The sequence below is a fragment of the Cupressus sempervirens genome, chromosome 6 (assembly GCF_028749045.1).
Source record: "Cupressus sempervirens isolate cs-2001-9-10 chromosome 6, ASM2874904v1, whole genome shotgun sequence".
In the NCBI taxonomy this organism is placed as follows: domain Eukaryota; kingdom Viridiplantae; phylum Streptophyta; class Pinopsida; order Cupressales; family Cupressaceae; genus Cupressus; species Cupressus sempervirens.
Window position 1 is genome coordinate 588,965,206 of NC_143123.1, and position 15,366 is coordinate 588,980,571.

At 34.4% G+C, this 15,366-nt stretch overlaps 1 pseudogene; it reads left to right on the forward strand.

Annotated features, from left to right (window-relative positions):
• The first annotated feature begins 12,089 nt into the window (after nucleotides 1-12,089).
• LOC149553622 (4-alpha-glucanotransferase DPE2 pseudogene) lies at nucleotides 12,090-14,625 on the forward strand (annotated as a pseudogene).
• Nucleotides 14,626-15,366: the final 741 nt, after the last annotated feature.

Sequence of the window (15,366 nt, forward strand, 5' to 3'; positions counted from 1 at the left end):
AACCACCTTGATTCTTCCTCTTTAGCTTCTCCTCTACTCTCAAAGCATACTAATAAGCATCCTCAACTGAATAAATATTTAGCATACCAACCTCATCTTGAATATTGAATCTCAAATCATTAATGTACCAAGCTACCTTCTCTTTTGACAATTCTCTATGACTAGACTAAATAGTCAACTTGTAGAACTCCTCTGTATAATCCTTCATAGACATATTTTTCTGCTTTAGATTCTGAATCTCTTAAACAACTCAAGTTCATAATCAGCAGGAATGAACTTAGCCTTCAACTTAGTCACCATTAACCTCCATCTAGTGATCTTCATTTCACCTTCCTCTTCTCTGTCTCTTTGTAGTTCCTTCCACCAAAGAGCAGCATGTCCCTTCAACTTTGTTTGTGCCAACCTCACTCTGAGTGGATCCTCAATATCCTCAAGCTCAAAGTAGTCTTCCAATTCACCAATCCAATCAATCAAGTCATCAGGATTCAAAGTACTTGAGAAATTAGAAACCTCCATCTTATGCTTCAGCTTCAACTAAGATCCAGGTCTAGCAAACTAATCAACCCTAGTTCCAATAGGTCTCTCCACATGATCAGTTTTGTCCTCACCACTAGATCCAGCAACTTCAAAGTCTTCTGCAACTTCCTCATAATTTCCTTTAGTACCCACATGTCTACGTACACCACCTAAAGCACTCACAATTTTAGCGCTCATGTCACTCTTCATTAATGCTATTTGAGATCTGAACTCTGCCCTAACCTCCTCTATTTCAAATATGAAATCTTCTTTAATCTTCTCTAAGAGCCTTTCTTCCATAGTATCATCAATCTCTTTAGGGTCTAATCTTTTTGGAGGCATCTTCCAAATTATTAGAAAACCCTAAGCAAAAAATCCATGACCAAAATCTACCTCTTCAACCCAAGTCCTAGTGCAAACTGCCTCAACTTCAGTGATCTGTACACACACTCAGGAACAACCTTCACTTTGATACCACCTGACATAGTACAAGGTAGAAGAATCGCCAAAGGAGATGTCCTAGCCCCCATCTATAAAACCACACAGCAGAAACACAACAACAAGGAGCAATAATGCAAGATCTGATACCAAATCATAATAATATATTCATAAAATATAACTGATAACATGCAATGTGTGGGGTTGTAAGGCCTTCCTGGTTATGGCCAAATACAAAGAAAGTAATAGTTCTACAAGATCCCTCAAGATCCAATCCCAAACCCTAGCTAGTTTAGATCCACACTCTGGTAGAAACTTCCAAGGAAGATCTCAACTTATGCTCGCAAGCCCACCAAGCAATCTCCTTGTTTTCCAAGCTGTAGCTACTAGCCCTTCTCAAAATTCACTCTTCGAAGCTCCTCTACTTCTCCTTCATGGCTAAATAATTCCTAAAGACTTCCCCACAACCCCTACTTATACCAATCTAAGCCACATGTTAGCCTAGAACACAAATTAAATACAAATACATAAATTAAATGCCAAAGTCAGCCTCCTACAACAATTAAATTCCCAAAATTGATGTCTTAGTAAAATTGTGATATCTCCTAGCTCTAGATCAATTAGAACTTGAACTTTGAATCGTAGTTAGAAATCTAGGCCCTCTTCAATCTTTGACAGTTTCATCCTAAAGAATTTTGGAAAATTAGTTATACAACCTGAAATAGACACCAAATTCTTAGACCATGCCAAGCAACCAAGGACCATGCCGAGCTCCCAAGACCATGCTGAGCTACATAGACCATGCTAAGTTCCCTAGACCATGCTGAGCTCCCAAGACCATGCCGAGCTCCATATACCATGTTGAGCTCCGAGTGTATGTCGAGCTCCTAGTGCATACTGAGCACCAGTATTCACCAAGGTCCATAACCCTTAACCAAAATCCTTCTCAAACATGAAGGATTGCAAGCTAACCCAAGATGCTCCTCCATCAACATTCTTTATCCATATCATCAATTTCATGCACATTAAGAGAATTTAAAAGGATAAGTGAAATCTCATAATTAGATACAATTTGATCCACCTTATTATGTAATGTTTCAAGAGGAATTATGAATTCCATTGGTAGATATGTTGGAGTGCATTGTGGATAAAATGAATCGAATAAGAATAATGGAAAGGGTTGTATTAGATATAGATTAGGTAAGTAGGATGGGAATGGTAGATATGGTGGAATATAAGATGGATATCCATATTTTTGTGACCATGCATGATTACATTCATTCTACATACTAGGTGGAAAATAATGTTTTGAAGAAACATGTTTTCTTTGTAATGCAAAAGAGTGATGATTCATGCCTCAATCTCTTTGATTTGTTCTTTAAAATTATTCACTAGTTATAAAAAATACTTTATTACTTGTATCATGAGCATGGTGAGGTTCAAAAACACTTTGTACTTCATTCACCATGTGTTCTTCATTATTTGGGCATATGTATTGGTTACCTTGCCTATAACAAAAAGAATAACAAATGGTTAAATTGTCATTCATGAAATTACATTGTTCTAAAACAACATCAGTTATATCCTCTTGTTTAGAGATAGAAATAAAAATTGGACATAACTGTGACAATGGAAGATCAAGATCATTTAAGTTGCATTCATTAGGTAGAGAGCATGTAAAAACATCACCTTTGGTTGACACAATTCCTCCACCAATTATTGTTTTCAAATTTGATGTGTTTGGACTACCTTGAATAACATCATTCTAAACATTTTTCTTCAAATTTCTCTTTCTCTACCAATTACTCACAAAAAAAATTGATAACATAAATAATGGATCTAACTACTACCACGTACTTGAAAAATTGAAAAGAATGCATGTAAATAATTTACTGCAACACAAACCTAAGGTACTAGATTGAGTGAGGTGGACACATGATCAAACACTCCCAAAGGCATGTTGTTCCTAACTTGAATTACTATAATTTCACACCTTTAATACCTTTCCCCAACAATGATGCCAAAGAAGTAGGGATAAACTACATTTCAAATATTAAGGATAATTGATAATATTAATGGCCTGTTCATCTCCTATTTAAATGTTAATCCAGGCTTGTAAACTCATGAAAGGATAGTGGTTGTCTACTCAAGGGATGCAGATAACATGTCAAGTGGGGATTGATGCATTTAGAACACACAAAAGGAAACCTACAACAAACCAAATAGAACTGGCCACAGGAACTATCACTTCTTAGCAAAAGGAGCATAAATGAAATTGGTAAAGAAAAACATAAAGCATGAATTTAAATAATAAACCACACAAATAAGAATTCAGAATTAAATCTAAAACAAATATAAATTAATGATAATTATTTATAATTACATAAATTAAAATATATGAACTAATATAATGATTCCATCTATGAAATCAAATTAAAATAACAACATGCTGAAAATGACAAAATAAACCAACAATATATAAATTAAATTGTTTAAACTATACATTAATTCTATACATATGAACTTAAATAAAAATAATAACACATGGAAAACAAAAACAAAAAAAATGTAAACTAAATCACCAATCATTCTAAGAAGTGGATCTGGCCTCCTCAATATGCTTAGTGATGAAAACTAAATACTCTTCAACACTCCTTCAATCAGAACTATATTTCTTTATTCATCTAATAATATAGAGTTTGCACAAGTTGTTGCTATAGGAAAAATCAACTTACAAAAAATTGTCTTACCTCCCCTTCTCAATAATTTCATTTACAATATATAAGAGAGCTCAAATGCTCTATTTTCAGCATTCCCATCTATAAAAATGTGTATTTATAACAACTCCCAAAAATTGTATGTTTGAATGGTGGAGAATTAAGTGTTATAAATGGGAGGTTAGTGGTTCACACCACCTATTGTCCAGTTTTCTTATAATAGGGATCTTTCCTTATAATAGGCATTTGTTATATTCTAAATATTGTATGTTGTGGGCTTATTACCAAAAACATGCTTGGTTGAGTGGTTATGAGAATAAATAGGATGGAAGAGGTTATAAGTTCAATTCTCATCCTATCACATTTTAGACAAATTATTTTCTCTTTGATTTTAGCCACAATCTCTTCATTGATTTTAAAGCCACAATCATTTTCTTGGTTTTAGAAAATAATCTTCACATTGATTTTAGAAATTGATCTTCTCCTTATTTTTAGAAAAAAATCTTCTCCTTCATTTTTAGAAACAAAAAAAATCTTCTTTCTTATAGTCATAAACAAATATTATGCAATTTTTTTTACACTCAAATATTTTGAATTTCTCACCAACATGAAATAATAATTTCCTTGGCATAATAAATATTAATAAATACAATAAAATATTATTCATATATTTTATCTAACAACTAATATATATATATATATATATATATATATATATATATATATATATATATATATATTTTAATATATGCAACATAAAATTTAAAAAATGGTATAGAAATAGAAATGAAGACCTATGGGATGGATATATAAGCATATAATTTAGAACATAAATAGCTCTCATCAACTATTATAAAAAAATTCAAAGATACTATTCAAGTGTGATGATGAAAGGTAATTTCTTGCACCTATTGAAACCAAATTGATACAAGTATGATAAATGTGTTTCAATTATTGTTTTGTCATTGATGTCAAACCTACTACTTGTTGGTAAGACAATTGCTTATATGGTTTAAGTACTATCATTTATTTGATTGATGAATTTGATTTGATCAAATGAGGTAACAATATCACATAGAGGAAGGTTGAGTTATGATATGGAAAAGGAGTACAAGAATTAGTTAAGACAGTGATATTATAGTGCATTGATAATCTACTTAAGGTTATAAAGGTTGGTTACACTAAGTTTAGAACAACAAGTTAAATGAGGTTTGTCTATCAAGCTTGATCGAGTGGACAGTAGGTGTCAAGCAAAGCTAGTGCAAGCCAAGCAAAAAATTAGTTCGAGCTGAGCAAAGTCAAGTTTTTCTTAAGCCAAGTGAAACAATGTAACCTGAGTAAAGTTTAGTTGATGCAAAGCACTAATAAACTTTAGTTTGTGCCAAGTGTTTTGATAGTGGATGTCTAGCAATGTAGTATGTGTCAAGCATCAGAAGCCAATTAATGTCGAGTGTCAACATTATGAGAAAGATCGAGAATTTGATGAATCTTAGCCAACAAGTTTGATTTCTTGGATTGTGTGGACCATGTGGAAGATATGATTGATGAGCTGGAGGCATAGAATTCAAGATGAATCATTTTCAGGTGAATTCAAAGAGAATTGAAGGAGATGTTTCTAGAAGGGAATGAAATTAAATGAGAGGTAGATTCATTGAATCCTACCTAATGTGACCTAACCCTAAAATGGACAATGGAGGATGAATGAAAAAAGATCTTAATTCTCTATTTATAGAGATGGTTGGTTAGAAGCAAAGTTTGTCATGTGTGAGAAGCTAAGGAAGACAAGGCATCTAGGGTATTGCTTCATTTAGTGACCAAATAGAAGAGACTAAATTGACAATGAAAGCAAGAAGGCTTAAGGGTATGGATGCTTGAAGGGTGAACAAGCTAATAGAGCTGAAGTGTATGAAAGCCAAGCAGAGTGGTGGACTGAAATAGAGATCCGTAATCTACAAATGGAGTTGTAAATTGTTATCATATCAAGCCTTACTATTACTCTCTAATCATTGTATCAGACAAGGGTAAATCTTTTGGATTAAGGTTGACCTAATAATCATTTGTAAGTCCTTTAAATGGGTGACATTCGAAGTGAATGATCTAAAGTCATCTAACAAGGCTCACTCCTAATAGGGTGATTGAAATCCTTTAACTAGGTCACACTTAATAGTGTGCATTATAACCTTTAACAAGGTTGGCCTTCCACAGGGCATCACATCAAAAGAGTGAGAATGAGTAGCATGCTACTTACGGTTTTTCCCAAATTGGGTTTCCATGTTAAATCATTGTATCAAATGTGTTATTGAATATATTATTTTTTATTTACATTTCTACAACTTGATTAGACGGTAACCTACAAGTTTGAGTGATTACATAATCTAATAGATGCATACATGATCTGGACCTTAGATAACTGATTCATCCCCCCTGCCCCCCCCCCCCCCCCCCCCCCCCCCCCCACCGCAATTATTCTAAAGAATTCCAATAATTGGTATCGGAGCCATCTGCTTAAGAGGGCTAGTTTAAAGGTACTAGAAGCACAAAGACCAAGATGTCAAAAAGAGAAGTACCCAAGCTTAATAGAGATAACTTTCCTACATAGAAAAGTCTCATGAAGCTACAGCTAAGAGGTCCTGGAGATCATGCACAATCTATCATTGTTGTTGAGCATGTTGATCCTATTGGAGCCCTAACTACTGAAGATCTGAAAAAGAAAAAGGAATACAACCAAGAAATGTTGGATATTGCCTCTACCCTAAGCTATGTCGAGTTTGATGATATCAAAGGTTCTAATAGTGCAAAGAAAATGTGGGATTCTCTACACACTATTTATGGAGGTGACAAGAATGTTCTAAGAGCCAAAGCTAAAAGTCTTAGAGGTAAATTTGATGACATGAGAATGAAAGAAGGTGAGAATATTGTTCAATATTGCTCTAGGATAAAAGATCTTGTTAATGCAATAAGAGGAGCTATTGGTAAATAGATGGCGATATTGTATTAAGTAAAGTTTTGAGAACAATGTTGCCTATTTATGCTATTAGAGTTTTAGCAATACAAGAACTAAGATGTATGCATGGAAATTATCTAACTTTTGATGGTCTGGTAGGTAGACTCACTACTTTTGAACTATCTAACTTTGATAATTATAGACCTAAAAATATTAAATCTTCTTTCAAAGCTAACTTGTTATTGAAGGAACCTGATGAGAAGTAGAAGAAGAAAAGGATAAAATATGTGGCAAGTAATAGTGATATAGATAAGGTAGATGTAGATTAACTTGAAGCACTATTAAGGTAAAGTAAAAAATAAAGGTAAGTTACCTATCATATGTTTCAATTGTAATAAGGTTGGTCATATTGATGCTAGATGCCCAAAGAAAAAGAATTATAGAGGTTGTGACAAGTACAAAAGTAGAAGACATGAAGACAACAAAGACTACAAAAAAAAAGGCAAGAAGTCATCCTCCATTGCTAAAGAGGAAACAAAAGATGGATCTGAAGATCATGATGATGAAGTGGTTTTGTTGCAATGAAGGATGAATCTAATGAGGATGAGACAACTGTACTAGTGTCTTATGTGAACAAGAATGATAGATGGATCATTGACAATGGGTGCTCACATTACATGACTGGAGATAAAAGTAAGTTCAGTACCTTGAATTATTATGATGCAAATTGTGTAAGGTTTGGTAATGATGCACCATGTCTGATAAAAGGAAAAGGTTCTATCAAGTTCACAGAAAATATTTTATGTGACAATGCTTACTATGTTGAAGGACTTGACTATAATTTGTTGATTGTGTCACAACTAAATATTTTGGGATGTAAGGTTGAGTTTGAGAACAAAATGTCTAAGATATATGGTATTAATGGAAAATTGATTGAAAATGGTGATCAAACTAGAGGTAATCTATTCTACCTTGATATAGAGCATGCTACTTGTTTAGTTGTAAAATTTGATGATGTATGGCTATAGAACAAGAGGTTATGTCATGTTAATTTTGATAATGTGGTTAGTATTATTAACATGAGAAGATTCAGAGGTTTGCCCAAGTTCAAGAAGCCTGACAACATAATTTGCAAACAATGTCAATTAGGTCAAATGACAAAGTCAAGTTTTAAGAGCAAGACTCATACCTCTAAAGGAATATTAGAGATTGTTTCATACTAACTTGTGTGGACCAATTGAAGTGCAAAGCTACAAAGGACATAAGTTCATTATGTTGCTTGTTGATGATTATTCTAGAATAATGACTATTATGTTTCTAAAATAGAAATCTAACACTTTCCAAATGTTTAAGTGGTACTTAGCAAGAGTTGAGAAAGAAAAAGATAAAAGTATGAAATGTTTGAGATCTGAAAAAGGAAGAGTATTTACATCAAATGAGTTTTAGATGATTTTTAATGACAAAGGAATCAAAAGACAAGCGTATGCTCTTAGAACCCCTCCACAAAATGGAATTGCTGAAATGAGGAATAGGTCTATAATGGATTGTGCTAGGACATTCATGATGGAGAAAAATATTGCTTTGAAATACTAGAGAGAAGCTATAAGTATAGTTGTCTATACCCTGAGCTATGTACAACTTAGGAAAGGTACTCATTCAGTACCTTATGAACTATGGTATGGATACTTAGCTAATGTGAAATTTTTTAAGGTATTTGGAAGCAAATACTATATTCTCAAAGATTTTGGGAATGGTAACTTAGATGCAAAAGGTGAAGAAGTAATATTTCTTGGTTATTCTACTAGAAGTAAAGCTTATAAGTGTTTAGATACTAACACTAACAAAGTTGTGGAAAGTGAAAATGTGAAATTTGATGAATATACAAGAGTATATGAGGTTGAACCTATGAAGGAACCCGAAGAATACAAATCATTTGTATACTTTTATGAAGGTATGCCTATAATGAAGATGTGGTAAATCAAGTTGCAAACCAATAGCAACTTTTAGTGCCTGCCAAGTTACATTTAGGAACTGGGCTACATTCAAGTGCTGAGTTACATAATAAATTTGAGGCACATTCTGATTTTGAAATTAGTGTACATGAAAGAGACATTGAACTACTTGACAAAGAGTTGCATAGTGATTCAGAAGTTAAGAGACCAAATGTAGAAGCTAGAGCTGAACCAAGATTGTCTAAGTATGTAAAGAGACATAATCTTGCTACACAAATCATTGGAGATAAAGATGCTAGACCAATAACACGAAATAAGTTGAGAAATGATTCATGTTTTTTGAGCATTCAAGAACCTAAAATAGTGAAAGATGCCTTAGAAGATATGGATTGGAGCAAAGCCATGGAAGAAGAGATTGAAAAAATTGAGAGAAATATGATATGGACTCTAGTTCCTAGACCCGAAGACAAAAATGTGATTGGTACCAAGTGGGTATATAGAAAAAAGTTAGATTAAAATGGTGAAGTCACAAGGAACAAGGCAACATTAGTTTGTAAAGGATATGCATAGGAAGAAGCGATTGACTATGGATAAATATTTGCCCCTATTTCAAGATTGGAAGGAGTAAGAACCCTGCTTGCTTACTCTACACACAAAGGTTTTAAAGTTTATCAAATGGATGTTAAGTTTGCATTTCTGAATGGTATATTGGAGGAAGAGGTTTATATAGAATAACCAAAAGGATTTATTGATGCTAACAACAAAAACATGGTATGTAGACTATGCAAAGATTTATATGGTTTGAAGCAAGCACCAAGAACATGGTATGAGAGACTATATAATTATCTAGTGAAGATTATATTTGAGAGGACTGATGATAACAACAATCTATACTTGAAGATAGAGAAAGGAAAAGGTACTTTTTTATCTAAAACTTTTGTTGATGATATCATATTTGGATGTCAAGATAATTTATGTAATGCTTTTGCAAATAAAATGAAGCAAGAATTTGAGATGTCTATGTTTGGAGAGATCAAGTTCTTTATGGGTTTGCAAGTACATCAAATCAAATATGTTATATACATCAATCAGTCAAAGTATGTAAAGGGGATATTGAAAGCTTTTGGATTGGAGGATTCCAAGCTGGTAGGTACACCTATGGTGATAGGACATAAATTTTCAAAGAACAATGATTCAGCTAAGATGAATCAGACATTATACAAGTCTATGATTGGTAAATTATAGTATGTAGTACATAGCAAACCTAATATTGCATTATCTATAGGGATACTTGCAAGATCTCTACTAATCCCAAGGAAAGTCACTTGATGGTAGTAAAGAAAATAATGAGATATATGAAAGGAATAGAGGATTATGGTTTATACTATAAGAAAAATCAAAAATTTGAATTGAGAGCCTATACTGATGTTGATTGGGCTAGAAATGTTGATGATAGAAAGAGCACTAGTGGAAGACCATTTTTTAGGAAAAAGGATGGTCATATGGACTAGCAAGAAAAAAAACTACATTTCTCAATCTACTGTTGAAGCTAAATATGTTGCTACTATGGTAAATTATACAAACATTGTATGGATCAAATAGCTACTCAAAGGTATGAAGGAAGAATTCACTAAACCTGTGATACTTTATTGTGATAATAAAAGTGTGATAAATATATCAAGAAATCTTGTGATGCATACAAAGACTAAGCACATTGTAATTAAGTATCATTACTTGAGAGAATTAGTTCAAGATAAAGAGGTGAAGATGGAATATGTCAACAGAAAAGAGCAAATAGCTGATATCTTCACAAAAGCATTACCTAAAGATGCTCATGAGTATCTAAGGGGTAAACTAGGGGTGATACCCTTATCCAAGGCTATCTAAGAAACATGAGAAGTGTCCTACATCAAACAAGTTGATTGGAATATGTTATACATTGATGCAATGGATCTTAGTTTAGGAGTTTCTTAAAGTAATCTATTGGTGCTCAAAATTGTAGCCCAAATTTTTAGCACCATTGAGAAAATTTGGTCCTATAAACACTTTTTAATGCCTATGTACCTGGCTATCCATTTGAGCCCCCTAAGGTTTTTAATGTTTCTAACACCCTGCATTTAGCCTATCTAAGCATTCCATGAAGAAAAAATGAGATTCTAGGCCATTTTGTGGAGTCTCGTTTTGAGCTAGTTTCAAATTTGCATTTTACCCTGAGTGTCAAACAATGATAGGAGGCTTTGTTTGCATCTGAATATCTCGCACCCAGAAATGTTTTGTGACTTTCTACTTTGGGAATGCCTAGTTTCCATACCTGAAAACCTATGTTTCAGATTTCAAGCCATTTCAAGTTCGTTTGACTAGGTTTTGAATCCATCAAAGTCGGTAGTTTACTGTTTTCACACATTTGCAAATTGCACACATTTCTGGGAAGCCCTTTTTGACCTGTAATAACTTTTGACCAGTTTACCCAAATGTTGAAATTCCTTTTGCGTTACATCATAGATGTCAGAGACTTGTTATGTTTCAAGTTTTAGCTTATGAAAAATCCATTTGATCAGTTTTCAGACGTGATTCCAAATGCAATTTCTATCTTTTTACTGGTGTTAGCATTTGCAGATTTGTCAGGACCCCTATTCGTGATGCTATATCTTGAAATCCATGATAGGTGAGGTTGAGTGGATTGTACCACTATTTTTGTCCTCTGAAAATAATTTAAGTGTTTCAGTTTTTACATCTTGATGAATCCATTTGCATAGTTTTCCAGGTCAATTCCATTCGCAAAAAATGCTTTTCTGTCATTGTTTCAATCTGCAAATTTCCAAGTAGCCTACTTTAACCAATCACCATTTGCACCTTGTTATTCTTCATGAGCCCAAATACCAGATTCATAATGTCCTCATGATAAAGAACTAATGCCCCACTTTTCATCTTCCCAAGTGTCAGTTTACCCAGTTTCTGAAGTCGATTCTGAACCCAATTTAGTATTTTTTGACATGTTATCTTGTAGGAAGTTCTCAAAAGGTCAACTTTGACAACGAATATCTTTTGACCTCAAATTCTTCATGAGACAAGATTCGACAAGATGCAAGTGTGTGGAATAGAGATTCAATGTGCCAGTTTCTAGAGGCCAATTAGATGTCCTGGTCAGTTTTTAAGGCCAGTCAAAGGATCTTCAGACATGAAATTGACAAGTTGGAATAAAGTGGTAAAATGAGTTTTAATTGACAGTTCAATGATGGTTTCTGATTCGGATCTATATCAAACATTGAGTTGATCAATCTACCAATTCTATTGTTCAAAAGTGAAAAAAAAATTAGCCAGACCCACTTTCAGCCCGACTAATTTTTGCAGATTGACTAGAGATTGTGGATTGAAATCTTGATGAGTATTATAATGGTTTCTTTTAATCATTATAATTACTTAAAGTGACATGTGATTCTGTCTAAAATTACACATGTGTGTCGACTCTACACCAAGTTGAAAAGATGCAAGGCTTACAACATTGCACATCGATGGAGAATAATGGATCTGCCCCTACATCCCTGCTTTCTAAAAGTGCCTTTTAGAAGGCCATCTTCCACCAAGATGAGAATAAAGAGAACCTTGAGGACTTCAAAGCAACTATTTAACAAGTTTGCTTTTCATTTTTATCTCCAGTTCCACTTGCACTTGTAGCTTTCAGAAGCTGTAGAGTATGCTAGAAGGAAACATGTAGTTTTGAAAGGAGATCTTCCTATTGGAGTGGATCAGAATAGTGTGGATACATGCGTTTACCCAAATCTGTTTAAAATGAACACATCAACATGTGCACCGCAAGACTATTTTGATAAGAATGGACTGAATAGGGGCTTTCCAACTCATAACTAGGAGGAAATGTCAAAGGATAATTATGCTTGGTGGTAGTCGCGGCTAACATATATGGGAAAATATTTCACAGCATATAGAATAGATCATATTCTGGGTTTTTTTTAGGATTTGGGAACTTTCCGAACATGCAGTAACTGGACTTATGGGAAAGTTTCACCCTTCAATTCCTCTTAGTCAGGAGGAGCTCAAGAAGGAGGGGATTTGGGATTTCTATAGGTTGAGCCAACCTTATATAGTAGATCATATACTGTAGGATAAATTTGGAAGCACTTGGGCAGATGTTGCTTCAAAATACCTTAACAAAAATCAATATCAATGCTATGAGTTTAAGGAATAGTATAATATAGAAAAGAAGATCCTCATTGAATTGAAGGCAAATGAAGAGACACCAGAAGGGTTGGAGAAAGTTAAACAAATAAGAAAAGGCCTGTTTCACCTACTACATGAGATAGTATTGATTACGGATCTAGAAGATCCAAGGAAATTCTACCCTCAATTCAATCTTGAGTAAACCACTAGTTTCATGGAATTAGATGATCATAGTAAAAATGTTTTGAAAAAGTTGTATTATGACTACTATTTTCATCAGCAAGAGTAGCTTTGGCGAAAAAATGCATTGAAGACCCTTCCTGCTCTATTAAATTCATCTGACATGTTGGCATGTGGAGAAGATCTTGGGTTGATTCTGGCTTGTGTACATCCTGTTATGCAAGAATTGGGGTTGATTGGCTTACGCATTAAACAAATGCCTAGTGAACCTGATCTAGAGTTTGGTATCCCTACAAACTATCCTTATGTGACACTGTGTGCGCCATCATGACATGATTTTTCTACATTACATGCTTGGTGGGAAGAAGATGAAGGCAGACACATGTGGAGTAGGGGCACCCATCCCATGGAAACAAGAACAAAGAATAGCAAACCATTCACACCAAGCTCCACACATAGGGCCGCCATCAGAGATTACACCAATGCAAAAGAACACCAAGTAGTGGGGCATAAAAAGGTGAGTTCATGCCATGTGCAAGCAGGCAGCAGGCATTTAAATTGAAACAAGATGCCAAACTTATAAAAGGCAGAACCAACACCTTTACAAGAAGACTCCATGCCTAAAGTCAAAGCACCCAAGCTGATGATGAGGACCTTGCACAAGGAGGAACAAAGTTGATGCTTCAAAAGGAGTAATCAAGTTTTAAAAAATGAAGTCTCGCACACAAAATAGAGGATCCCACATTAAATAAGTGAAGCCAGCACATTTGAGGCAAACCATAGTAGGGGCAGATAATAAGAATCCACACCACAGAAAGCAGACACCAAGAGACACCAAAAAGAAGTCAAAAGCAATAGAGCCAGCCCAAAACAAAGAGAATCCATGTAAAAGGCATAATCTATAGGGGCGAGATCATATAAAAGAAACTTCACGCAATTTAAAATGAAACCCACACCATCAAAGTTCAAATAGCACCAACCCTGCAGTCAACACCAAGTAGAAAGAAGCCACGTCCATGAGCAGATCATGCAAGACTGAAAGGAAATGCTATGGTTTGAGAGGAAGATGGATTTAGAAGAAGTTAAAGTGTAGGAACAAAGGTTTTTCTAAAACCTTTTATCCCACATCGTCCATATGAAGGGTTTATTTTCTATTTAAATACCATTTCACACAATGTCATTGATGTCAAAAGACATGAGCTCTTTTGAAAGCAAAGCTACACGCACGTGGGTCCCAGCTAGTTGGGCGATGACATTAGAAATTTTTTGAATAATGATGTAGGAATAATGACATGGTGCCAGAAAATAGAGATTGAAGGAGATCACGCCATGTGGCGAGATGAACAATGGGCGCAAGCCCACAATTTCAATATGCACGCTGGTTAAATAAAGTGAGAAAGCGAGACTGAGCCATGTGGCAACATAGGACCTTGGCATGGTGACATGGCAGAGACGTGCAGGTTCAGGCAGATGCAAAAGATCGTGCCATGTAGCAAGATGGACGAACAAGGCATGCCCGCAAAATACAGTTGCACGAGGTTTAGAAAATGCAGGAATGCGGGGTGCCGCCATGTGGCAGTGGGTCCCGTGCGTGGTGAGGTGTCATCGTAGAGTAGGTTCACGTGAGGTGTATCCAAATTGCGACACATGGCAAGATCGATGGCCAGCGCAAGCTCGCAATACAAAGATGCTCACTAGATAAAGAATACGAGCAAGCGGGTGTGCGATACGTGGCATCGGGTCTAGAACATATGGCACTAACATGACGGATGAGGTAGATCGTGTGGGCCAATCAGGAAGTGCCATGTGGCACTTGGTCAAAGGAGGGTTGACCACGAATTTGAAGGGGGTGGAAAAATAAAATGATTTTTAAAAAATTTCATTTTAAAATTTTTTTTAAAAAATGATACGTGTAGTATTTTTAAATGCAGAAAAGTTAGTTTCTAAAGTATAAGTATTATCATAATTATTAGTTACTTTAGGGATATATCACCAATAGTTAGCCTTCACTATTGATTTAAAGTATATGTAATGATCCTCATAATATTCCATTAGGTAAAAAAATGTTCAATTTTGATTTGTAATAGTCCATGGTGATTAATCAACTTCATATTATTATTGAGATTCATTAATATTTGATACAAAAAATTATGATCCGAAAATAATCGCCAATATTAATAATATTTCGAATAAAAAATTAAGAGATTCGCCAGTAGATATAATTTTATTTTTTCAAAAATATGAAAGATTTGCCAATATTTTATATCTTTTTTTGGAGGCGACTTTCTTAAAGTTTACCCTAGTTTTGTTGAATTCAACATTATTAATCAAACATTTTTTTCCCTTTCATGTTGAAGGACCTAAATGTTTAACCCTCACTCAGATTATGAGATTTATAGCTTTTCATTTAGCTACTGTAGATCTGTGTCATTTCATGAGTCAT